A 25,032-nucleotide genomic window follows, 5' to 3' on the forward strand; every position below is an offset into this window, starting at 1 on the left:
GGCACTGCCCAGACCACTTTGTTCCCAAAAAAATTTCATTCTGCACTAAAAGTGATTGACATGCAGTAGTTTTCTGAAAAGTAGTGCAGTAAAAAGTGTCTGTTGAGAATTTGTGGGTCGGCGGTTTTGCTGTGTTTTAATAACAGTCCCTTTGTTTTTGCAGTTACGCGGCGGGCCGGATTAAATGCACTCGAGGGCTGTAGGTTGCCCACCCCTGCTGTTGCACACGAAGGATGGAAAAAGTCAACCAGATACCTGAACTGGTTCACTGAAGGGATTTCACTTGACAACCACCCAACACATTATCATGACGGGAGGCGCAAAATCATCTCAAATCCACAGTTTGGATGAAGGTGACATTTTTTCTTGTCAGTCATCTTCACAAGCGCTTATTTAAAGGACACATATCATGGAAAATCAACTTTTTTTCTTTTAAATTCATTCTCTTGTGTATCTGGAGTATCCAGGAGTGTAGTGTAAGTGTAAGTGTAATATATCCCTCCAGGTGCTGCAGAGATACTGTTATGATCATTTTGAGCGCTATTTTTTACTCTGTTCAGATTTCTCAGTTTTCTATTATGTTTTTTAATCTATTACATCAAATCCGTTGGGGCGGGATAAACCAAACAAGGCAATGGGTGTTGCCAAACGAAAATCCGAGTCATAAACATGGCGGATTCGCAAATCCGCCATGTCTAAGATGAATCTGCTTTGTTTATTACTCTGTGAGACTTTTGAAGTCCAAACAACTAAAGGATGCCAAAGTGGAGAGATCAAAATGTTCCGTTGTTGGATGCATCAATCCACTCAAATCATTGCACAACATCAGAAACTCAAAGAAGTGCCTGGTCAAATTTCATTTTTCAACCAGTGTTCCCACGTCTGTGGGCAAAGTCCTGCTTGTTAAGGAGTGTTTCAGAAATCTTTTGTCAGTATAGAGAAAGGTTTGCCGAAAGACTTCATTTTGTTGATGGTTCCGTTCCTTCAACCTATGGAAATGACGGACACAATAAAGTGGTAAGTTTGAGATGACACAAAAATAATGAACTGCATTTCGCTTTAATAATATTGTGTCTGCACTCGTTTTCATAGCATTAGCGTCAGTCTTTCTGCTGATTTTGGAGCTGTGCAGTCTATGTTTTCACTTCTTGTGGGTGTATTTTGAATACCGTAATTTCTGGACTATAAGTCGCTACTTTTTGCTCAAGTTTTGAACCCCGCGGCTTGTCGTTCGGTGCGGCGTATCTATGGATTTTCCGTGATTTTTGTGATGACTTGATCCCTTATACCCTCGTAAAAAGGCTGTTGTCCGCTGTTATGCATCACCGCTTTGCTGGGCGGAGGGATATGTGACACGGTCACTGGGGAGAAGAGTGGTGTGTTGATCGCATGTCCATCCGCCAGCCAAATAGTGCCATATAATTCACACAAAGAAGAGACAGAATGAGATCAAGACGGACATTACTGACGAAAGGAAGCTTTTATACACACCACCCTCATTTTGGGGGACAAAAGAAATGAATATGATGCCACTTTTAAGTTAAAGACATCATCATTGACACTATCAATATTGAGGCATGCCACACTCTGCCAACGAGGAGTCTAGATAGCAAGATACCACCTATAATTGTCCGCTTTACAAATAGGAAAAGTAAGATAAATCTACTCAAACAAGGTAGGAAATTAAAAGGCACGAACATATACATGAATGAACACCTCACCAAGAAAAATGGTGAAATAGCTAAAAAAGCAAGAGCTCTTAAGAAAAACGGTAAAATACAGTCCACTTGGACTGCAGGTTGTAAGGTATTCATCAAACCTGTTGGAGCAGCAGAGAGTTCTCATGGTTTCTGCATTAGTGCCATAGAGCAACTTAAGCGGTATGAAGGAGATCAGTAACCTGTACATCATTACTTAGAACCTCATGTTGTGATACTTTTATATCATGGAAGGTAAATAACCTGGTGAACTTATCAACCTATCATGAACAGTACTGACAAATGCCTTTCCTTTCCAACTGGTCTGTTTAACAAACAAGCACTAATAGCTGAAAATGAAGAACTTGATTTGAAAACATTTGATTACACTGATCATAAGGGATTTGATATAGAGAACAATATTGATCCTGTGAATAACTTCTTTATCAACTACAATCAAACGAACTGTAAATACTATACTGTAGAGCAATTTAGCGAGAATGTAGCAACAAATAGGGCAATGTCAATTATACATTTTAATAGTAGGAGCTTGAAAGCAAACATCTCTAAGATCAAACAATGTTTAAAAGATATGAATTATCCGTTTACTGTTATTGCAATATCTGAAACCTGGTTAAAGGAAGATCAGGCTGAAAAGATTGACATAGAGGGGTATGAGAGTTATACATTAAATAGGATGGGAAAAAGATGCGGAGGGGTTGCTCTATTCATAGACAAAAACTGTAAGTGTAAGATAGTAAGAAATATGTCTCAAGCAATAGATAATCTCATGGAATGTATTACTGTTGAAATAGAAATGGAATCATCAAAAAACATTTTGGTAAGCTGTGTATACAGATGTCCAGGTTCAAGTATTGAGGCATTTAGTGAACTATTATCAAGAATGTATGAAAGAAAAATCAATACGAAAATGGTCTATGTCTGTGGTGATTATAATATAGATCTACTGAACCCACTTCAGCTGACTCCAATAACAGAATTCATTAACTTAATGTACAGTATGAGTCTTTACCCTGCAATAACTCGTCCGACTAGAATCACATCTCACAGTGCCACTATAATTGATAATATATTTACAAATGTGATTGAAAAGAAAGTAAAAACTGGACTGATAATAAATGATTCAAGTGACCATCTGCCAGTGTTTGCGGTGATCCAGAAATGTACAAGGGAAAAAAAGGATGCTATAGCTTTTAAAATGTGTAGAATGAACTCTGGTAATTCAATTAACTCATTCAAAAATGATCTTCTAAAACAAGACTGGAAAAAGGTATATGTGGGTGATGTAAATGAAGCCTACAACACATTCATGGCCATTATATCTGAACTTTATGATAAAAACTGTCCTCTTGTAAGGAAAGCGGTCAAACACAACTCAGTGGAAAAACCATGGCTGACAAAGGGAATCTTAAACGCCTGCAAGAAAAAAAACCTGTTATACAAAGATTTCCTAAAGATAAGAACAAAAGAAGCTGAATTGAAATATAAGACCTATAAAAACAAGCGGCTCGGTGGCGCACTGGGTAGCACGTCCGCCTCACAGTTAGGAGGGTGCGGGTTCGATTCCACCTCCGGCCCTCCCTGTGTGGAGTTTGCATGTTCTCCCCGGGCCCGCGTGGGTTTTCTCCGGGCGCTCCGGTTTCCTCCCACATTCCAAAAACATGCTTGGTAGGCCGATTGAAGACTCCAAATTGTCCCTAGGTGTGAGTGTGAGTGCGAATGGTTGTCTGTCTCTGTGTGCCCTGCGATTGGTTGGCAACCGGTTCAGGGTGTCCCCCGCCTACTGCCCGATGACGGCTGGGATAGGCTCCAGCACGCCCGCGACCCCCGTGGGGACTAAGCGGTTCAGAAAATGGATGGATGGATGGATTGAAATATAAGACCTATAAAAACAAATTGATCAAAATAATGAGAAACAGTAAAAGGAACTACAATAGCAAGAAACTGGAGGAAAACAAGAGTAACACAATAACAACATGGAAAGTGTTAAATGAAATTATTAAAAACAGAACTGGAAAGCCAGGATATCCTTCTTACTTTGTAAACAGTAACAATATAACTATAAATGAACTTGCAATGATTGCAGAGGAGTTTAATGATTACTATGTTGGTATTGGGCCTACTTTGGCGGAAGAAGTACCAAAAAAAGGGAGTACAAGTGACCTAATTAAGGATGTACCCATAGCCAAAAGTATGGTTCTAAGGGGAACGGATGAGACGGAAATAATAGAAATCGTTAGAGGATTTAAAGGTAAAAAGTCAACTGATTGTAATGGAATAGATATGTCGCTTGTTAAAAATATTATTGAAAGTGTGGTGAAACTCCTAACACATATTTGCAACCAATCACTGACAAATGGTGTTTTTCCGAGTGAAATGAAAACAGCTAAAATTATTCCGATATATAAAGCTGGGGACAAACACATATTCTCAAATTACAGGCCAATATCTTTACTCCCACAATTCTCCAAAATACTAGAAAAATATTTTATAAAAGGCTTGATGATTTCATCACAAAACAAAATATTCTGTGTGACCAACAGTATGGATTTCGGAAAAATAGAACCACCACAATGGCTTTGTTAGATTTCGTAGCTGAAATAACAACAGCTATTGAAAATAAACGATATGCTGTAGGTGTCTTCTTAGATCTTAAGAAAGCTTTTGATACTGTAAATCATAAAATACTGTTAACAAAACTTGAGAGATATGGCATACAAGCTATGCCACTCACTTGGTTAAACAGTTATTTATCAAACAGGAATCAATATGTGCAATTAATGGACTTCAAATCAAAGTTAAAGCAGGGAAAGTGTGGGGTTCCTCAGGGCTCAATATTAGGCCCCTTGTTATTTATTTTGTATGTTAATGATATGTGCAAGGTCTCCAGATTACTCAAGGCCGTAGTTTTTGCAGATGACACGAATCTGCTCTGTAGTGGGGACGACCTGGACCAACTACTGGATATTGTGGGTATTGAAATGGAAAAATTACAGAGTTGGTTTGACACAAATAAACTTACATTGAATTTAAGTAAAACAAGGTATATCATATTTGGAAACCGTCCGACAAACACAGACAAAATTCTTACAATAAATAATATAGAAATAGAAAGAGTGAATGAAGTAAAATTTCTTGGAGTGCTAATAGATAAAAAATTAAGTTGGAAACCACATATAACGTATATCAAATCAAAGATCTCAAAATCACTGGCAGTATTGTATAAAGTAAAAGATCTTATAAACCAAACATCATTATATTCCTTGTACTGCTCCTTCATACTCCCATACATTATGTACTGTGTGGAGGTGTGGGGCAACACATACAAAACAAACACAGATCCAATCTACATTCTACAAAAAAAAGCTATACGACTTGTAAATAATGTTGATTACAGAGAACCATCTAACCCTCTTTTTGTAAAACTGAATGCACTGAAATACAATGATCTAGTCGATTTTAAAACCATCCAACTCATGTACAAAATAAAAAATAATCAATTACCAAACAGTATACAGAGGTTGTTTGAGTGGAGGGAAAGTACCTATGATTTAAGAGGAACACTTATGTTTAAAAGAGATTTGGTGAGAACAACTTTAAAGTTGCATTGTATAACAGTTAAAGGTGTGGAATTATGGAACGCCAGCAGTGACGAACTAAAGAATTGTAGTTCATTACCTCAGTTTAAAAAAATGTATAAAGGCAAAATACTGATGGGATACCGTAGCATGCTGTGAGGTGTTTAAACTGCTTTTGTATTTATTTAAAGGAGGTGTATGTATGTATAAGTGTGTGTATGTATAATATCTATATGTATGTATGTATGTATGTGTATATGTATATATATATATGTATATCTTTAACAAATCTGAAAATGGACAAATCTTGACGGAATCAAGCAAACGTGGTTACAAGGGGTAGAGCTAGATAAGCCTAGGCTTCCTTCTACTCCCTTTTGAACAAATAAGATTTTTTATGATAAAGTGAAAATTTATAACGCAATGTTTTTTTTTCTTTTCTTTCTTCTCTATTGTACTATGGAGTTATTATTTTCAGTATTGTTACTTTCTTTCTTGTATTTCTTTAAATGTTCGAAATAAATAAACAAACAAAGGCAGTCGATTTGGCTCTTAACATGCAACCCGAAGATAGAGCAGGGATGTCAAAATCAAACACACCGAGGGCCAAAAAAACAAATTTGCTACAAGCCGAGGGCCGGACTGGTTCAATGTTTATTAAAATATATCGAAATGATTGCACATAGCCTATTGAACCAAGACCTAACACAGTATACATTATTTAATGATTAAATGAATATGGCAATATTTTGTTATGGCTCTGTCAGGAGGGAGCGAAAACACAAACTCCAGCCGAATCAGCCACTACAGGTTAATTAAAGGCCATATCATAAAAATGTGTCTTTAAACGTGTCTTAAATGTTTCTACTGAGGTAGCAGTTCTAATATCCATTGGTCAGGCATTCCAAAGCTCTGGAGCCCGAATAGAAAATGCTCTAGACCCTGCAGACATTTTTTTGGCTCTCGGGTCACTAAAAGACTAGCGTTTTGCGAGCGGAGGTTATGGGACGGAACGTAAGGAACAACTAAGTTGATGAGATATGAAGGTGCTAAGCCATGCAATGATTTAAAGGATAATAGGAGAACCTTGAAGTCACATCTTAAATGGACCGAGAGCCAATGTAAGTTGGCTAATATTGGGGTAATGTGATCAAATTTTCTTGTTCGTGAGAGCAGCCTTGCAGCAGCATTTTGTACTAACTGTAGACTTTTGATACTGGACTTAGGAAGACCAGATAATAATGCGTTACAGTAGTCCAGGAGCGACGTAGTAATAAACGCATGTATAATACAGTCAAACCTCGCTTTTCAAACGTCTCGGTTCTTGAACAAATCGGAATTCGCAAGAAAAATTCGAGATTTTTTTGCTTCGGTTGTCAAACAAAATTCGGACGTCGAACCTCGCGAGATGAGCAGAAAGGACCCGAGAAAACCCGACCGTGCAGCCCGGATGCTGACTGACTTCATTCGTTATTGTATTTTCGTTACTTTGAGGATTGTATTAACCCCTCATCATGCCTCCAAAGAAAGCAAGTGGGAGCAGTAAAGCCATCCTAAAACACAAAGACGCTCTTAAAGCAATGCGACAGTGAGCGCCCGGCGCGCTGCGGTTGCTCAATCGGACCAAATTAAGCTCCCTGCGCACTGAGGTCCACTTAAATTTTGGAAAGTACATCAGGACTTAAAAAATATTTTCTAAATTTCAGCAACGTTTCTGTCACAATAATGCGACCAGCGCGGTGCAGTTGCGTGGTCGGCGGCGCGCTACGGTTGCGTGTTCGGCGGTGTGCGGCAGTTGCGCGATCGGACAAAAATACGCAAATGAAAAAATGCTTAAAAAGGGCGTTTTTTTTTTTGTTTTGGAACGGATTACATTTTTTTCCATTATTTGTAATGGGAAAAATAGATTCGGAATTCGACCGATTCACTTCTCGAACCGCCTTCTGGAACGGATTGTGGTCGAAAACCGAGGTTTGACTGAGGTTTCCGCATCACTGGTCGAGAGAATCGGATGAATCTTAGCAATATTACGGAGGTGAAAAAATGCAATTCTAGTTATGTTCTTAATATGTGATAGTACAGTTATCCATAGTTACAGTGGTTTCCTTAAATAAGTGGTGAGAACGCGCTGGAACAATTAACATCTCAGACGGAGGAAATTGAGTGACATCCAGTGCGTGATCTCCGCAAGGCACGGCTCAAGATTACAACAGTCCCGCGGATTTTTCATCGATAACGGCATATATAATTGAGTGTCATCCGCATAACATTGAAAACTAATGTTATTTTTACGTATTATGTCCCCAAGCGGAATCATATAAATATTAAATAAAATTGGTCCAAGTACCGATCCCTGCGGGACACCACACGTAACGTTATAGAGCTCAGAGGTCACATTACCATGGACTACTCGGTGAGTCCTGTCTGATAAATAGGAACAGAACCAGCGTTGTGCTGACCCTGAAATACCAACACAGCTTTTAAGGCGCTCTAATAAAATATCGAAGTCTACAGTGTCGAAGGCAGCACTAAGATCGAGTAATAATAATACCGATGAAGTGTTAGAATCCATAGCTATGAGGAGATCATTAGTCACTTTAGCAAGTGCTGTCTCGGTGGAATGATTAGCTCTAAAACCAGACCGAAAAGATTCAAATCGATTATTGGCGACCATGTAATCAATAAGCTGCTACTACTTTTTCAAGAAGTTTTGCTATGAATAGGCGATTTGAAACAGGCCTATAATTACTAAGACAGTCCGGGTCGAGATTTGGTCGCTCAAGTAGCTGTTTAATGATAGCGGTTTTAAAGTCTGTTGGCACTATACCAGAGGAGACAGACATATTAATTATATTTAAGATGGACAGTCCTAAAATTTGAAATAATTCTTTAAATAGAAGCGGGTCGAGTAAACATGTTGTTTGTTAAGCCGCACTAATCAATTGCGTAAGCCTTTCAAGGGACACACTTTTAAAATTTGATAGCGCTATTGCATGATCGTCAGCGCCGGTAATCGGCGGTCTCGAATGAGCAATTGGAACGGTCATCTTGATTAACATGAACAGACCCTCATCATGAAAAATGCTAGAAGAAATGCATAAAAGCGACAACGAAAGAGAGACTGAGAAAGTGTGTGGCGAAGTATATCTGACGCTATTCCAATCGGACACTGAGGAGGAAGACTTCAATGGTTTCAGTGCACAGGAGGAAGATGAAGACGGCTCTCAGTGACTTTTGCTGGTATATTTTATTAACCAGCCCTGTTAGTGCTGTGCTACTGTGTTGCTGCTTTGTTACCGCTGCGTCTCAGTGACTTTTACTGGTATGTTTGTTTTTGTATCCAGCCCTATTAGTGCTGTGTTACTTCCGTGTTGCTGCGGTATTACTACCACGTCACAGGCAGTGTTTGGAAAGAAATGTTAAGGTATGTTATTAAAACTTTACAAAGGCTCTCTGTGTACCGTCTTTCTTTGTAAATAACTCGCGTGCACATGCGGCTTTTAGTACGGTGCGGCTTATTTATGAAAGAAAATAAAACATTTCCCCTAATTTTTGCTCATTTGCTCATTATGAAGCTGAGTGCTTGACATGAAAGGCAGGCACTTTAGTGTCTGTGGCAAATAAAGGTGCCAACGCATCCCGCAAGAGAACTGAAGAGGAGTCCTTTTTTCTTCTTCAAATGGTGCACCGATGGCCGTATTTCTATATCTTTTTTTACTTAGTGTACCACTATAAAACTAGTTAGTGTGAATATGTTTTTGTTACTGTATATACCGTAATTTCCGGACTATAAGCCGCGACTTTTTTCCAAAATTTTGAACCCTGCGGCTTATAGTCAGGTGCGGCTTATATACGATTTTTTTCGTGATTTTTGTGATGACTTGATCACTTTTATACACTCGCAAAAAGGCGGTCGACCACTGTTGTGCGGTATCTTGAAGAACAAAACAACAACAAAAATACTATTTTGAAACACTACTATGGCTGCTGCTTATTCTGGCTGTGTTGCTTGTGACTATTATGAGCTTTAGTAGGAATGCACGCTAGGTGACCTGCGTCAAAGGGCTCTAAACCCTTTTTCATACTCTGCCATGTGACTCAGAGATTACACAAAGCAGTGGCGCTGTTTGGAGCATCTGCATTGTATTAAAACCCAATCAATCAGCATTTAAATTCAATTCTTCTGACATTTTGCTCACCAAAAACAAGTTGTAATGAATGTGAACTTTTAATCCATTTTATTCAGAAGGTTACTTTGAACCCTGAGGCTTAAATGGCGGCGCGGCGTATTTATGGATTTTTACGGCTTTCTGTGTACTGGCTTTCTTTGTAAAAAACTCATGTGCACGTGCGGCTTATAGTCCAGTGCGGCTTATGTAAGAAAAAAACTAAAATATCCCTGAATGTTAGCTGGTGCGCCTTATAGTCCGGTGCGGCTTATAGTCCGGAAATTACGGTATGTTGTTTTGTGTTATTCGGGCCAATAAATGCAATTGCTATACAGACCCCACACCCCCGCAAAAAACAAAACAAAAGAATGACCCCCCCCTCCCAAAAATATGACACCCCCCCAAAAAAAGGTGTCCTCTTTTTCAGAAACCCAAATCTGGTCACCCTAATTCTTGGAGAACACTAATATGTTCAATGCATTCGTTAGCTTCTCTAGAGTGACCAGATTTGGGTTTCTGAAAAAGAGGACACCTTTTTTTTTTTGGAGGGGGACGTGGTCATTTTTTGGAGGGGGCGCGGTCATTTTTTTTTTTCTTTGGGGGGCATTTGTGTCATGTTATGACACAAATGACATGGTATAGCAATTCCATTTATTGGCCCGAATAACACAAAACAACATAAATACAATGACAAAAATATATTTACACTAACAAAAACATATGTGTACATCGACATCTTTTAGTTTTATAGTAGTACACTAAGTAAAAAAAGACAAAAGAAATATGGCCATCGGTGCATTTGAAGAAAAAAAAAGGGCTTCTCTTCAGTCCTCCTCTTGCGGGGTGCGTTGGCACCTTTACTTGCCACAGACACATAAGTGCCTACCTTGCATGTCAAGCACTCAGCTTCATAAGGATCACAACTCTGGCGAAAGCATGGAATTTTTTTATTCAACTCTTCTGTGAACGTGCATTTTCGTTTTGGCATTGCTCGTAAACACTCAGTGGAGACTGGCCAGCCCACCCTACTTCGTAGTAAAGTGGGAGAAACAGCAACGTGTACATATTTTGTTAAGTTAGACTGAAGGAATGGGGTCAAAATACAAAACGTCCTGCCTAGCTACAAAAACAGATGTGCTCAAACCTCATTGAATAAAGTACATAAGCAGACAAGTATATTCACATATTAAATCAATAAAAGAAACATTTTAAGCATATAATTATACCTACACACCAAATCAATAAAGAAGACATAACTACACATTTTTGATAAGTGGTAATGAGAAAGGTTTTTATAAACTTTATGATCTGATATGTATTTCTGAGCACTTTGAAATAACAAATGTTTTTGGATATATTGCCTAAATAGCTTAATGACCCTTAAGGAACTGTGTAATGCATGCCTGATGTTTTTCTCTAAATCATGGACACGGCCAGAGTCGTCTTGACCGTTCAGTACTTGATTGTATCTTATGTTTTGACTAATGCTAGACGCCAGTTTTTGATTACTACTGAACGCTCTCTGCACAGAGGGAAATATTTTGCCTAACAAAGAAAAGATATGGTTGGAAGCATGATTAAACTAAGAATAAGCAAAGACATGAAGTATCAAAAGAACAGCAATAGATTAATGATGTCACAGCAAAAAGCTAACATAATTTCGTACAAAATGACAAAATTGAAAGAATGAGGTACGACAGTGTATGTCCAAGATTGGAGAAGAATGTTCACAGGAAGGTCACGTGGAGATAAAACCAGCAGGTGCCAGAGGGAGCCAGCCGAGGACTCGGCCAAAGATGATCGCCAAGGCCGAAAGACGGGATGGAAGACAACAGCCCCCACACATACCGAATCGCCCATAACCAGCACCCACTCCCATGGCAAACTTGCCCCACCCCAAAGACTCATCACCCATCAAACTCGGCCCACACTGGCATGTGCAACTGATATAAGCTAACCAAAGAACCTTGAACGTTGCCTTTTCTGAATGGAGACTTTCCGCTCTTGAAGGGCCCAGCGCTGAATTGTACTTTCCTGAAAACAGAGCTTTTTGAACAAGAATTGTGATTGAACTCTACCAACCTGTGTAAGTCTAATTTCTGCTTCAGTGTCTTAGCATTTTCCTAAATCTGAAGAAATCAAACGAGCACGCAGTGAGTAAATTGGATAACAGGTGATTGGCAATGGCTTTTGCTGTGAGGCGCAGATAACGCGCTCCCTAAATTGTGGACAAAATCCAACAAGACAAACTCATACTTTTTCATGTTCATATGTGTGCAAATCCTCTGATTATTTTACATAAACATAACTGTTCAATCAGAACACGGATACAGCACCCAGAGCTTTTTGGCCTCCCAGTACACATGGGCACAGACGGCGGACACGACACGCACAAACACGCACGCGCACACGCACGTACACACGCGCACGCACACACGCGCACACACACACACACACACACACACACACACACACACACACACACACACACACACACACACACACACACACACACACACACGCACACACACACACACACACACACACACACACATTTGCGGCGCAAGTAAACGCTACCTCGTTTAAAAAGTAAACACTACCTCGTCTAAAAAAAACTACAAATGTCGACCGGAAAGGGAGGCGTAGATCTTGCGGCCAAAAGGGTGTGGTGTGAAGTATCTCATTTGCATTTAAAGAGACCGCACCAAAACAGCTTGCTCTCAAGTAGAAAATAGGGACCTGTGATGGTATCAAAACGAGGAATTCAGACAAAAGCATGACTGTTCAACTTTATGTGGACCACAACTAAATTATTAAAACGTAAAACAGTAGAATTTATTACCGTGATACTTGGGCTTTAAATGAGCTAGTTGCTAGCTGCTAGCTGCTAGCTTCAGTGCGTAAAAAAGTGCTGAATGCACACGTGTCAAGAAAGTGAGGTCTGCTAGTTGCCATTGGAAAAGGCTTCTGTAACCCAGGTTAACATAGCCTTGTAAAATAAGAGCCTGTTAATAAAAATAATCTTCTAAACAGACCAACACAGATTAAAAGAATTTAAATTATTAAAACAATACAAATTCATTATTTTATTAATGTTTTGTATTTGTTAAAACGATAAAAGTGTGAACATGCATTTTTATTTTGAAGGAGACATGATGACGTAATGAAAAGACCCATGTGACCTAAAATGCAAACTATTTTTTTCTTTTCCCGCCGTTCTTTTTCGGGATGACGACGAAGGTGTGCGAAATACGGGAGTAAGTACGTTAAACTAAAGGGAAGAGAGAGTGTGAAATAAGATTATATAAAGTTTTTTTTGTATTTGATGGACTTATTTTCCTGTTTTTAAACTTTCTTTTCACCTTGGTAATGCACTAAGTGCGGAACGGGACTTGATTCACGAGAGTTGGTTCAGAAACATCTGAATTAATAACGAAGCTGATTTTCTTGTGCGAGTCGCAAGATGGCGAGCCACCAAAGAGGCCTTTGAATTGTCTCAAACGCAGAAGCGGAGAGCACTCGCTGGACGTTGTTCATCGAACCTGGTCGTATCTATCTATTTTTTTCCTGTGCTACACCGAAGTGGATTCGGAAAGGATTGACTGTCTATTCAGGAAAATCAGGAGAAGCCAACTGAAGGGATATAGAGACATTTGGATATTGAAAGTTTTTCAGTCTTTTGCTGAATTGTTTTGAGTTTTGTACATTTTGTCACTTTTATTTTTGTGAACTATATACGTATGTGATGATGCTGTAAGGGTGTTATTGAAATATTGATTGGTTTGAACAAAATCAGTGAAATGGTGGGAATTTAAAAGTGGCTTTAACTGAACTCAAATTAGATTTACTATTACTTTCGAATTACTTACCTGTACTGAATGTTATTCAAACAACACAAAGTGAGGTAACTAAACAGACTGAACCTTAGAATTAATAAAACAACCCGGGTTGAAACTAAAATTCCTTAAACTGAAAAGTTTAACTGAAAGGGAAATTATTTTCTTCAAGTAATGTTGAGTTTAAATGTAAATTGTATTTCTATTGTTTGTAAATTGTATGTCAACTATTTTCCCTACTAAAATAAGCCGGCAGTTCAATTCAAACCTTGGTCTGTGGTCATTTATTTTACTTATTCTATCACCACTACAAATATAGTCGAACTCAGAACTGGTCCATTATCTAAATTACTGTAAGCACTGTCAAAAACAAAAAGGTGTTACAGAAGTGGCGAGCCAGCCAGGAGTGGTGGTTAATTCAAATATTATTACCTGACCCAGACCTTAAAATAGACCAAGCCGGAAAAAAACGGAGGTCATTGATAAAGAAAATATTAGAACCCCAAACTCAGTTATAGTTAGTGGGATCACTGACACTGATGTTGATGAAGAATTAACTGACTTCCTGAGTAGGTGCGGGCGGATTGCTAGAACAATTCAAAGAGATGAACCCCAGTCTTCCTACCACAAAAATGTCATTGTGGAATATGAGAGCAGCGCTGCCTTGACCGCACTTGAACCTTTACTGCCCCATACACTTGAACATCAGAGCTCTGTCAACTGAGTACCTATCAACTGTTATGAACAGCGCCACCCACAGCTTTTTCAGTGAACTGCAGAAAATTGCCAAAATAAGTGGCAAATCTTTCGAAGATGTTTTGCATGAACACTTTTCCAAATGTGCTCAGTCAATTGTAAGCAACCCAGAAACACCCGAAGATATGAGTTCCGTCTCAGAGAACCAAAATGAGCCAACAACCACTGTTGAAAGACCACCAGAAGTCACTGACCAATCTCAAGATGAAACTATGAAACCAATTAATCCGAATATAAGCTTCAGTTCTCCTGTAACAGTTAACCAACCACAAAGTGATCAACCATCTCACATACCAGCACGCTTTTTAACTCATCCAGAGGTTCAAAAAGTTGTTGTGGAACACATAGTGCGAAGTGAAGCTTCTGTCTCACAGATAAATTATTCTTTCCGCCTCAGACAGTTTTCAGGTAAAATACCTTCTACAGTTGAGAGTAGAAGAAGACAACCATATGAAACAACTTTTTGGTGCAACCAGACCAACAGTAACAGCACAGTCTATTGCTGCTAGCGCGAACATCTCAGATCCTCCAATGCAAACTGACCTTGCTGAAATGCAAACCCAGATAGCTGAACTACAAACTAAACTGACACGACTGAAACCTCAAAAAGGACAACCAACGGAAATTCCACAAAATGACATCTTCAAAGAATTAAGAGCACAAATCGCTGAACTCCAGAGCCACATCACTAAGCTAAAGCCACAAAGAAGCAAGAAAAGACTTAACCGTCAGCTGATACTAAGACAAACCCTGAACACAAAGTACCCGAACAAGCTCCCTTGCCACCTCAAGCTGCAAGTAAAAGACCAAAGCCTTGGTACTGCTTCCAGTGCGGTGAAGATGGTCACCATCTCGACATGTACTATTGAGCCAAATCCAATTAGTTGCTAAAAAAAAGAAACAGTTGAGAGAGAAACAGTCACTTTGGGATAAGCAAAACAACCAGACCCAACCTTTAAACTGAAAGTAGCACTCATGGCGGGACAAATGAGTGCTGAAACGGAAACTAGTCCCACTGAACATTCACGAAAAGCCAAAAGACAATTCTTCCACAACAGCTTCGCCACTGTGAAAATTCCCAAAGGTCTGATTGGAGCTAAATACACTGCTCAAGTACAAATCAACGGACAAGCTTGCCATTGTCTTCTTGATACCGGATCGCAAGTAACCACAGTATCCCAGTCTTTCTACAAAAGCTATTTCTCACACCTGACAATCCATCCAATACAAGATCTGTTGGAAATCGAAGCCGCAAATGGTGAAATTGTTCCATATTCAGGCTACATTGGTGTTTATCACTTTTCCAAAATACTGTTTTGGAACTGAACTCACTGTGTCCTCCCTTGCACTAATTGTTCCAGACACACGCTCTAGTGTCCAGTCTTCTCTCCTGATTGGCACTAACACGCTTGACCCTCTTTTTGAAAGCCTTCCCTTGACTGATACAGATCTCCGTGTCCTCCTACATGGTTACAGAGTGGTCTTGAGCGTGTTACAACAGAGACACAAAATGAAAGATGACAGCAGTCTTGGTCTTGTCACACTGTCGGGAAAAGAACCTGAATTACTTCCTGCTGGTCAAAGTCGAGTTTTGGAGGGAGTAGTCCATGTGAACACTGAAACGCCAGGTAAGTGGATAGTGGTCGAGTCACCTTCCTCATCTCCTTGCCTGGTGGTGTCGTAGTCACCAATTGTTTACTTACCCTTCCTGAAAACCGCTCACAAAAGCTTGCAGTTGTCCTAAGGAATGAAAGTGAACATGACATAAGTATTCCTGCAAAAAAGTGTCATTGCAGAAATGCATGGTGTGCAAGAAGTGATGCAAACCAAGCAGAAATCCAACTTGAAGTCCACAGAGCTAAATCTAAATTTTTCTGATTCTCCAATTTCTGCTGAATGGAAGGAGCGAATCATACAGAAGCTGAGTGCTATGCCAGAAGTATTTGCACTACATGACACAGATTTCGGTTGACAAAGTCAAGCACCAAATCAAACTAAGTGATGAAACTCCTTTCAAACACAGACCCCGACCAATACGACCACAAGACATCGATGCAGTACGTCAGCATTTGCAAGAGCTGACGGAAACAGGAATAATCTGCGAGTCCGAATCACTGTTTTCCTCGCCAATAGCTGTGGTAAGGAAGAAAAACAGGGACTTTGTGTCAATTACCGGAAGCTGAATTTAAACACGAGCAAAGACGCTGAAGGAATGGGGTCGAAATACAAAAAGTCCTGCCAAGCTACAAAAACAGATATGCTCAAACCTCATTGAATAAAGTACATAAGCAGACAAGTACATTCACATATTAAATAAATAAAACACATTTTAAGCATATAATTATACCTACACACCAAATCAATAAAGAAGACATAACTAGACATTTTTGATGTGGTAATGAGAAAGGTTTTTATAACTATGATCTGATATATATTTCTAAGCACTTTGAAATAACAAATGTTTTTTGATATATTGCCTAAATAGCTTAATGACCCTTAAGGAACTGCTTAATGCATGCCTAATGATTTTTTAAATCACGGACACTGCCAAAGTCGTCTAAAAATGTTCAGTACTTGATTCTATCTTATGTTTTGACTAATGCTTAGACGCCAGTTTTCGATTACTAGTGAACGTTCTGGACAGAGGGAAATATTTTGCCTAACAAAGAAAAGATATGGTTGAAAGCATGATTAAACTAAGAATATGATGACGTAAGCAAGTACATGGAGATTAAAAGAACAAACAAACAAAAACATGGTAAGTGGTGAGTACAAACTTTGCATAGTCAGGGAACATTAATAAATACGTAGATGATGTCACAGCCAAAAGCTCACATAATTCCGTATAAAATGACAAAATTGAAAGAATGATGAATGGATGAGGTGGAACAGTGTATGTGCAAGAATGGAGGAGAATGTTTACAGGAAGGTCACTTGGAGATAAAACCAGCAGGTGCCAGAGGGAGACAGCCCAGCCAAAGATGATCGTCAAGGCTGAAAGATGGAAAGGAAAACAACAGCCCCCACACATCGAATTGCCCATAATCAGCACCCAACCCCACGGAACCAGCTCTCACGGAACCAGCACCCACTCCCATGGAATCAGACTCTCCTGCGAACTTGCCCCGCCCCAAAGACTCATCACCCATCAAACTCGGCCCACACTGGCGTGTGCAACTGAATATAAGCTGACCAAAGAACCTTGAACATTGCCTTTTCTGAATGGAGACTTTCCGCTCTTGAAAGGCCCAGCGCTGTATTGTACTTTCCTGAAAACAGAGCTTTCTGAACAAGAATTGTGATTGAACTCAACCAACCTGTGTAAGTCTAATTTCTGCTTCAGTGTCTCAGCATTTTCCTAAATCTGAAGAAATCAAACAAGCACGCAGTGAGTAAACTGGATAACAGGTGATTGGCAATGGCTTTTGAGATAGCGCGTGTTAGAGATTTGCTCACTCCAACTTATTTTGCAAGAACCAAACAGGAGACAAGCAAGTTCTTTTAGACACCTGCAGGTGGAGAGTCCAATCTTCGCTGTCTGAACAGCGATTATCGAATGAAGTCTGAAAAGTCTCCTTCCTACAAGGGCGTATTTATTAGGAGGAACAGAGTGGGGGTGAGAGTGGACAGGTTTGGTGAACCCCCGGCCTCTGGTAAGATCAGAGCAGGGGGTGTTTTACGATGTTGTGGGAAACAGAACAACTTTGATTGCTTCCTCTGCAGCTGGTCAATCAGTTCAAAAGATCTTAGCACTTTGTTCTACTACTTTTGTTAAGACAGGACAGGCGAGTTTAATTATTACAGGTTACATTCCAACATAATCATAGGATCAAGATAACCTGGAAAACCCTAACATCTCCCTCCTGTTTTATCATATGATTGTCACCCCAAACAACAAAGACAAGTAAGAAAGAAAAACATATATATATGTATAATGAAGAAAGAAGAATAGTAAAAATAAAAACAACAAACAATGATAGCAACACTTTCCAGTGAAATTGAGGCATTACCTCAACACCCCAGATCAAACTTATTGTGTAAGCGAAAAACCTGCTGGCCAGATGTTATTAGCAGGAAAATTCTTACACGGCCCCGTTGCCACAGGCGACCAGAATGCTATCAATAAAAAATAAAAAGAAAAACACAGAAACAGTACATCATTGTATCCATCACTTGTGAAGCATTTTCGATGGTCAAATCAACAAGTTTCCGTAATACATGCTCAACAGAACAGCATCTACGCAATCCACGTCTCATTATCATTATCACAACTGTCACGTCTAAGAAGTTGTATATGTGCCCGTGTTTTCGTCAGCTGATGATGTTCTAGTCTGTAGGTGAGGTCTGTCACACACACCGGCGCACACACTCGTGTCCAGTTGGCAGGCAGCATCGGACAACTCTTGTGACCACAAAACCATGATCCGTACTGAACAGGCACGTGCACTCATAGGATGCAGGTGAGGCAGTGCCTCTGAACTTCTGAATGAAGTAGGTCCCGTCCGATGGTGCAGCCATGTTGGTAGTAGAGCCCTTACACCTTGAAAACGGCTCTCTCATCCTGGCACACAGCGGTGATGTCCAAAGCTCCCATTCAGTTTCCTCCTGGAGAGCAGTCGTCGTTAATGCATTTGTGGGTCCTGCAACCTTGGATGCAACATGTGTAGTCAGCAAGACTTGAAATGGTCCCTCCCGTCGTGGCTAGCCCAGTTCCTTCCTTTGATGACCTCGATGTAGACCCAGTCTCCTGGATTGATGGGGTTGTCGACCTGTGAGGAGGAAAGATCAAGCGGCAGTAAATTTGTCTTTGACACAGTTTGAGCGTCCTGATCATATAATCTGCCAAGGACTGCTCTTCATCTGTTGTTTGCAACTCTCGTAGTCAATTGTAGTGCCCATTTAACTGGCAAATAGGAGTGTTTGCGGGAAGAGTTTGAACACTTCCTAATGATTCCCTTTAACCAAAGACTATTTATGACAGGGGCGTTCCCATTTATTGCCTCCTGGTGTAAAAGAGATTGTCTTATCCATGCCTTCTTTCTCCTCACACGCTCGCACCCACACAGGGTGTGAACACACACACACACACACACACACACATCTGCACGCACACACGCAGACAAAGAGATTCTAATCCATCTCTCATGTAGCTTCTCTTGATAGAATCTCCTATTGGTAACTGTATAGCAGACGTTTTAGCATATAATCCCATACTCTGCTCTCTCACTTCTACTTTTCCATGTCGGTGCAGTCGTAGGTGGCCCCTATTGCAGTCATTGTCTTGTTAACTGTTGCCTTGTGACTCCTATGCATGATTGTGTGAATGTTAAAAATTGAACGTACCTAACTTTCTGACCATCCAACCTCCACTGTGGTATAAAAAAAACTTACTATTGTATTGAGTAGGTACATCGAGCAACCTAGCTTCCTCCTGACTGCCAAATGTCCTGTTCTAAAATTTATATAACTCGACCTCTACGTCTTAAGCTTGATGAGCCAAAATATAAGATCTTGCTCTTGTTTCCTACCGTTTTAGCCTATTTGTTTTATCCAAATCCATTCAATCTCTGATTATAATCTGTACCCCTACGTATTTTTCAAATTCTTATTTATTTATTTATCAAATCTCCTCAATTCTGTCAAACTCAGCGCACAATGAACCTCCCTTCCACTTTGAACCAAGCTCCACCAAATTTGGTAACGCCAAGGAGTGCGATTTGGTTGTCGGACACTCCAAGTCCATTTCTTTTTGCCGCACTTCACCCTCTCACGTTGGTGTTCTTTGGCTGTTGCTTCAGAGCGACCCCATCCATCACTCTTGAATGAGTCCATTGTTCAAATGAGTCAATTTTCATCATTGTGAGTTCCTCCGCTTTTCACTGTTTTTTCTCGTCCCCCGAGGATGTTGTCTGTCCTCCGGAGTGTACTTGTCCTCCTCCAAGCACAACAGCAGTCTTTTCTTGTCCTTCGCCAAAGGTCAAAGGTGCTTCAGAGCCAGGCACCATTTTGTAGTTGTTCACGGCTGCAGGCGAAGACTCGGATTGGGTTTCAGGGGCCCTGACACTGAGAATGACAGGCTGGGACATCTAACTTGTAAGACTATCTCCAAATGTAGCTGCTTCCATCAATTTGCTGGTAATGTTTGTTTACCAAACTTCAAATTCTTCTAATAACAGCGGTCTCGTTTTTATATCGTAAATCCTGCAACTCATCCTATTTTTGAGCTACATTTTATCTATAGTTCCAATTTAATCGGACAGTATGTTGTCTTCAGTATCATTATTGAAAATCAACTCATCGAGGTCTGCTTTCCACATCAAGTCCTGATCTGTATGTCTTGACCTCTCACATGTTATTGTCATGCTTGCTCAAAAATGTGACTTAGAGTATGGTGCTGTGAATTCTCAATCTCCCCAATGAAATTGGATCCCACCTCGTAGTTCTTATCGTTCTCATGTTCCTGTTAGCCTGCAATTGTCCAAATCAAAAATGTTTTCTTTTAACTGTCTTTCTTTTGAACCTCTAAATCTCTCGTGTTGCTAACCTATCTACACAAGAACAAAAAATTTACCACAATATAACACCAAATGTATTCGAAAATTCATTGTCATAAAGTGTTGTATTATTACTATCTTCCACTATCTGTCCTACTCACTCCCTCCTTTTGAGGCTTGGCAACGCCCATGCCTCACACCTTGACAAACTTTTTAGGAGAATGCGTTCTTTACTACATACGATTCCATCATCATTTAATTTGACTTTCTTTCCAAAACGCTTCTCAATTTCTCAGTTCACACATCTTCTACATGTGTTACTGGTTCTCCAGTTTTTTTTTGTTTTTTTTTTCTAGTTAATTATCAATCCAAAAGCTACGTGTTTCTTTCTAACATTCAACCTGCTCAAAATCATTCTTTCATCAAAGTCGCTCTACTAATTTTCCATAGTAGTCGCCAACAACTTCAACCATTCAACCTGTAATTTCTTTTCATTCAGGCTATTATTCATCGATGTTCATTTGCATCTCACACGCAGTCTCCAAAAAGGAGTCTTTCTATCACATTGGTCCCAATTCATCCAAGCTTACCACACAACATTCATATATCATTTTCAACTCAGGTTTCCTGGTAGAACAATCCACCAATTTAAAAAAAAGTTAACTAAAACAAACAACTGGCAAATTAATCTGAATTTTTTTTCTTTGTTTTTAAATTTGAAGAACTCAATCTCTCAGATTTAGCTTGCATTTAGAATTTTGTATAATCTTATAACACAACCAATCAATTATTCCTATTAAATGTAGCATTGCAAAATCTTAAATTCACAATTTAGCTTCTTCCAATTCCTGAAAGCATGTTCTGTCATTTTTTTTTTCTTCGAATTTCTCATGTGGGCTCGACACTTAACATGCACTAGTGTGGATTAGTTTCTGCTTGCAAACAGATTTCTCTCTTTTTCCTCTCATTTTTATCTTTCAAAATCATTTCTGTTCTGCGGTGCAAATTGGATAGACCACAGTCTAGCAAATTTTTTTTTATACTAAAACTTTAGCCAATGTTCATCATTTTAACATATACGCACACACATGCACAGCTCTCGCATGCAAAAGGTAGTTCCCAGCAACAATGATTCGTCACAGGCTGGCCATTTCCTGTGGTCGATCATGAGCTGGTCCCTCCCATGCACACGAGGACAGCACATTCTAATTTTATTTATTTATCTTCTAGAAGCAAGTTGCATTCCTTTACCACTTGATTTGCATATTTTAACTTCAGTGTAACACAATTTGAGCTCTAGTCATTTGTAATTTGGGCATGCAAACAGCATTGTCATACTTCTTGGATGGACAGGACTTCTAATAATCTAAAAAAAAAAATTCTAATAATCTGACAATGACATGTTTTGCTGTCATATGGGCATCTATTCTTTCTTTCTCTGTATGAGCATAAGCGGTCAAAGAGGAGGAAGCTTGTCATGCTAAAAATTTGGCTTTTCCTCTGCTCCTTCCTCCACCCTTTGATTGATATTGTTTTGCAAAACGACACTCTCGTGCGAAGTGTCCTCGTCTCCCACAGTTCCAACAGTTGTCAGAATCTCGTGGGGGTTTTGAATTATATGGCGGCCTGCGACCTTGTTGGCCTCTACCTCTCCCTCTGCCTAGCTGGGACCCTTGGAAGAAGACTGTTGTATCTTCATCTAGTTCATCATCATCATTATCTAGATGAAATACATCAGAACTTTTGCCTTTTTTGCTCACTTTTTCAGCATGTCTGGCCCATTGCATAGTTGTTGTCACACTTGCAACATCCACTTCCACCAAATGTTTCCTCACCCAGTTGCCTATTTCAGGGCGGAAAGTAGTTAAGAGCGCATTTTTAAGCTGTTGTTGATAAGCACTCTCAGCTGTATCATTGAATGGGATGCCACTATGTACCCAGAATTCTTTTTCAAATCTCAATTGAATGGCGGCCTCATCACTTTTCAACTTTCTATCTTTTGTCTTTTGGATTTGTTCTCTTCTTTCTTGTGAAGCTTTCAACCACACTCTAGCACTTCTACCACTTCTTCCACATTTCAAATTTCCTTGTACTCCATACATTTTCTTCCACTTCAGTATGTATTGCATACAATTAAGAAATCTACTTGCCATGAACTTCTCGTTTTAAAGAAGAGCAGAGCAAGAGATTTACCGTTCTTATTTCCCATCTTAATTTTAGTAGTTTAAGGTTTTACAATTTTTTTTTTCAATTTTTTTTTCTTTGAGGATCCTCAATGCAGGTTTAAATTGACCTTTCAACAAATTACTAGCCTGTTTTATTGCCATGGATCAACGCTAGAACTGCTTCTTAGTCAATTTATCCTACCAGTCACACACTCAATCACACTAACTCCAGCGCTTTTTTTAAGCCTCATGGCTCGGACAAACCAAAGCCGTATCTCATAGCTCGGATAAACCAAAGCCGAATCTCATAGCTCGGACAAACCAAAGCCGAATCTCATAGCTCGGACAAACCAAAGCCGAATCTCATAGCTCGGACAAACCAAAGCCGAATCTCATAGCTCGGACAAACCAAAGCCGAATCTCATAGCTCGGACAAACCAAAGCCGTATCTTTAGCGCTTTAACTTACTTGTCCCCTGGTTCGTTGCACCGCCGGATCCCGTCAATCCACCTCTGTCAGATGAAGGCAGACCTAAGATGCTGGCCCAGCGAAGAATTCTCTTCCCAGGACTTTCTTTTCCAGGTCCTCCAAATGGACGCTGGCTTGTCGACAATGCAGCACGTCCTCCTTCGCCGGTCAGATGGTGGGTATGAGGATCCCGGGTTTCGGCACCAAAATGTTAGAGATTTGCTCACTCCAACTTATTTTGCAAGAACCAAACAGGAGACAAGCAAGTTCTTTTAGACACCTGCAGGTGGAGAGTCCATTCGTCGCTGTCTGAACAGCGATTATCGAATGAAGTCTGAAAAGTCTCCTTCCTGCAAGGGCGTATTTATTAGGAGGAACAGAGTGGGGGTGAGAGTGGACAGGTTTGGTGAACCCCCGGCCTCTGGTAAGATCAGAGCAGGGGGTGTTTTACGATGTTGTGGGAAACAGAACAACTTTGATTGCTTCCTCTGCAGCTGGTCAATCAGTTCAAAAGATCTTAGCACTTTGTTCTACTTTTGTTAAGACAGGACAGGCGAGTTTAATTATTACAGGTTACATTCCAACATAATCATAGGATCAAGATAACCTGGAAAACCCTAACAGCGCGCTCCCTAAATTGTGGACAAAATCCAACAAATGGTGACCATCCGACGTGATTTCTTCAGAGGGAAGAGTGCATGCTCCAGGAAAGGATTCTTCCTTCTCCGCTCTTGCTCAACAATATTGCAGTCTGATCAGCACAAAAGGTAGGGGGAACCTTTTTCTCTCTCCCAGTTCAGCAATGTTGTGGAGTGAAAGCGGAACACAAAATTAATAATTTCAGCTTTGTGTTTAGGAAGGGTTGTTGTATAGATATTTAGGCTTGTGTGGAACTTGGTGTTAGGGTTTTCCAGGTTATCTTTATCATAGGATTATGTTGGAATGTAGACTATAATGATTAACCAATCTTGTCTTGCTCTCACAACGCAGTAAAATAAAGTGGTTGCTTCCTCTGCTTGAGTGACCAGCTGCAGAGGAAGCAATCAAAGTTGTTCTGTTTCCCACAACATCGTAAAACACCCCCTGCTCTGATCTTACCAGAGGCCGGGGGTCGACCAAACCTGTCCACTCTCACCCCCACTCTGTTCCTCCTAATAAATATGCCCTTGCAGGAAGGAGACTTTCAGATTTTCATTCCTTGAGCGAGTGAACTCTCCACCTGCAGGTGTCTAAAAGGACTTGCTTGTCTCCCGTGTGGTTCTTGCAAAATAAGTTGGAGTGAGCAAATCTCTAACATTTTGGTGCCATGACCCGGATCCCTCATACCCGCTATCTGGCTGACGAAGGAGGACGTGCTGCATTGTCGACAAGCCAGCGTCCATTAAGAGGACCTGGAGGAGAAAGACCTGGGAAGGAAATTCTTCGCTGGGCCAGCATCTTAGGTCTGCCTTCGTCTGACAGAGGTGGATTGACGGGACCCGGCAGTGCAACGAACCAGGGGACAAGTAAGTTAAAGGCCTGAAGTTGTGTTGTGTTGTGTTGTGTTGTGTTGTTAAACGCGTAACACGTAGAGGTGCACGGGAGCCAGCTTGGGTTCAAGTCCCAGTGGAAGAAACAGGCTAAGAAAGGCAGAGCTTCTTTTTCGTTCATCGAAGAAGTGTGTAGACTCTTCTTTGTCTGTTTTTCCGAGCTGAGGGATCTGGCTTGGGTTAGAGTCCCAGTGGAAGGAATGTGCTAAGAAACACAGAGCTTCTTTTTTGTTAATCAAAGAAGGGCGTAGATTTTTCTTTGTATGTTTTTCCAAGCCAAAGAATAGCTTGGGTGCAAGTCCCAGTGGAAGAAACGGGC

The 25,032-nt window shown here is 40.2% G+C and overlaps 1 protein-coding gene and 1 long non-coding RNA gene across 4 annotated transcripts in view; both read right to left on the bottom strand.

The window, feature by feature from the left end:
- Positions 1–25,032, bottom strand: part of stmn2b (stathmin 2b) — a 51,403-nt gene that overhangs the window by 1,882 nt on the left and 24,489 nt on the right. The gene's annotated exons all lie outside the window — the stretch shown is intronic.
- Positions 2,927–8,946, bottom strand: LOC137839723 (uncharacterized). Its single transcript, XR_011085847.1, has 2 exons — positions 3,602–8,946; positions 2,927–3,209 (listed from the first exon to the last, which is right to left on the bottom strand). It is a non-coding gene; the product is annotated as an uncharacterized lncRNA (long non-coding RNA).

The sequence above is a fragment of the Syngnathus scovelli genome, chromosome 19 (genome assembly GCF_024217435.2).
Source record: "Syngnathus scovelli strain Florida chromosome 19, RoL_Ssco_1.2, whole genome shotgun sequence".
Lineage (NCBI taxonomy): Eukaryota > Metazoa > Chordata > Actinopteri > Syngnathiformes > Syngnathidae > Syngnathus > Syngnathus scovelli.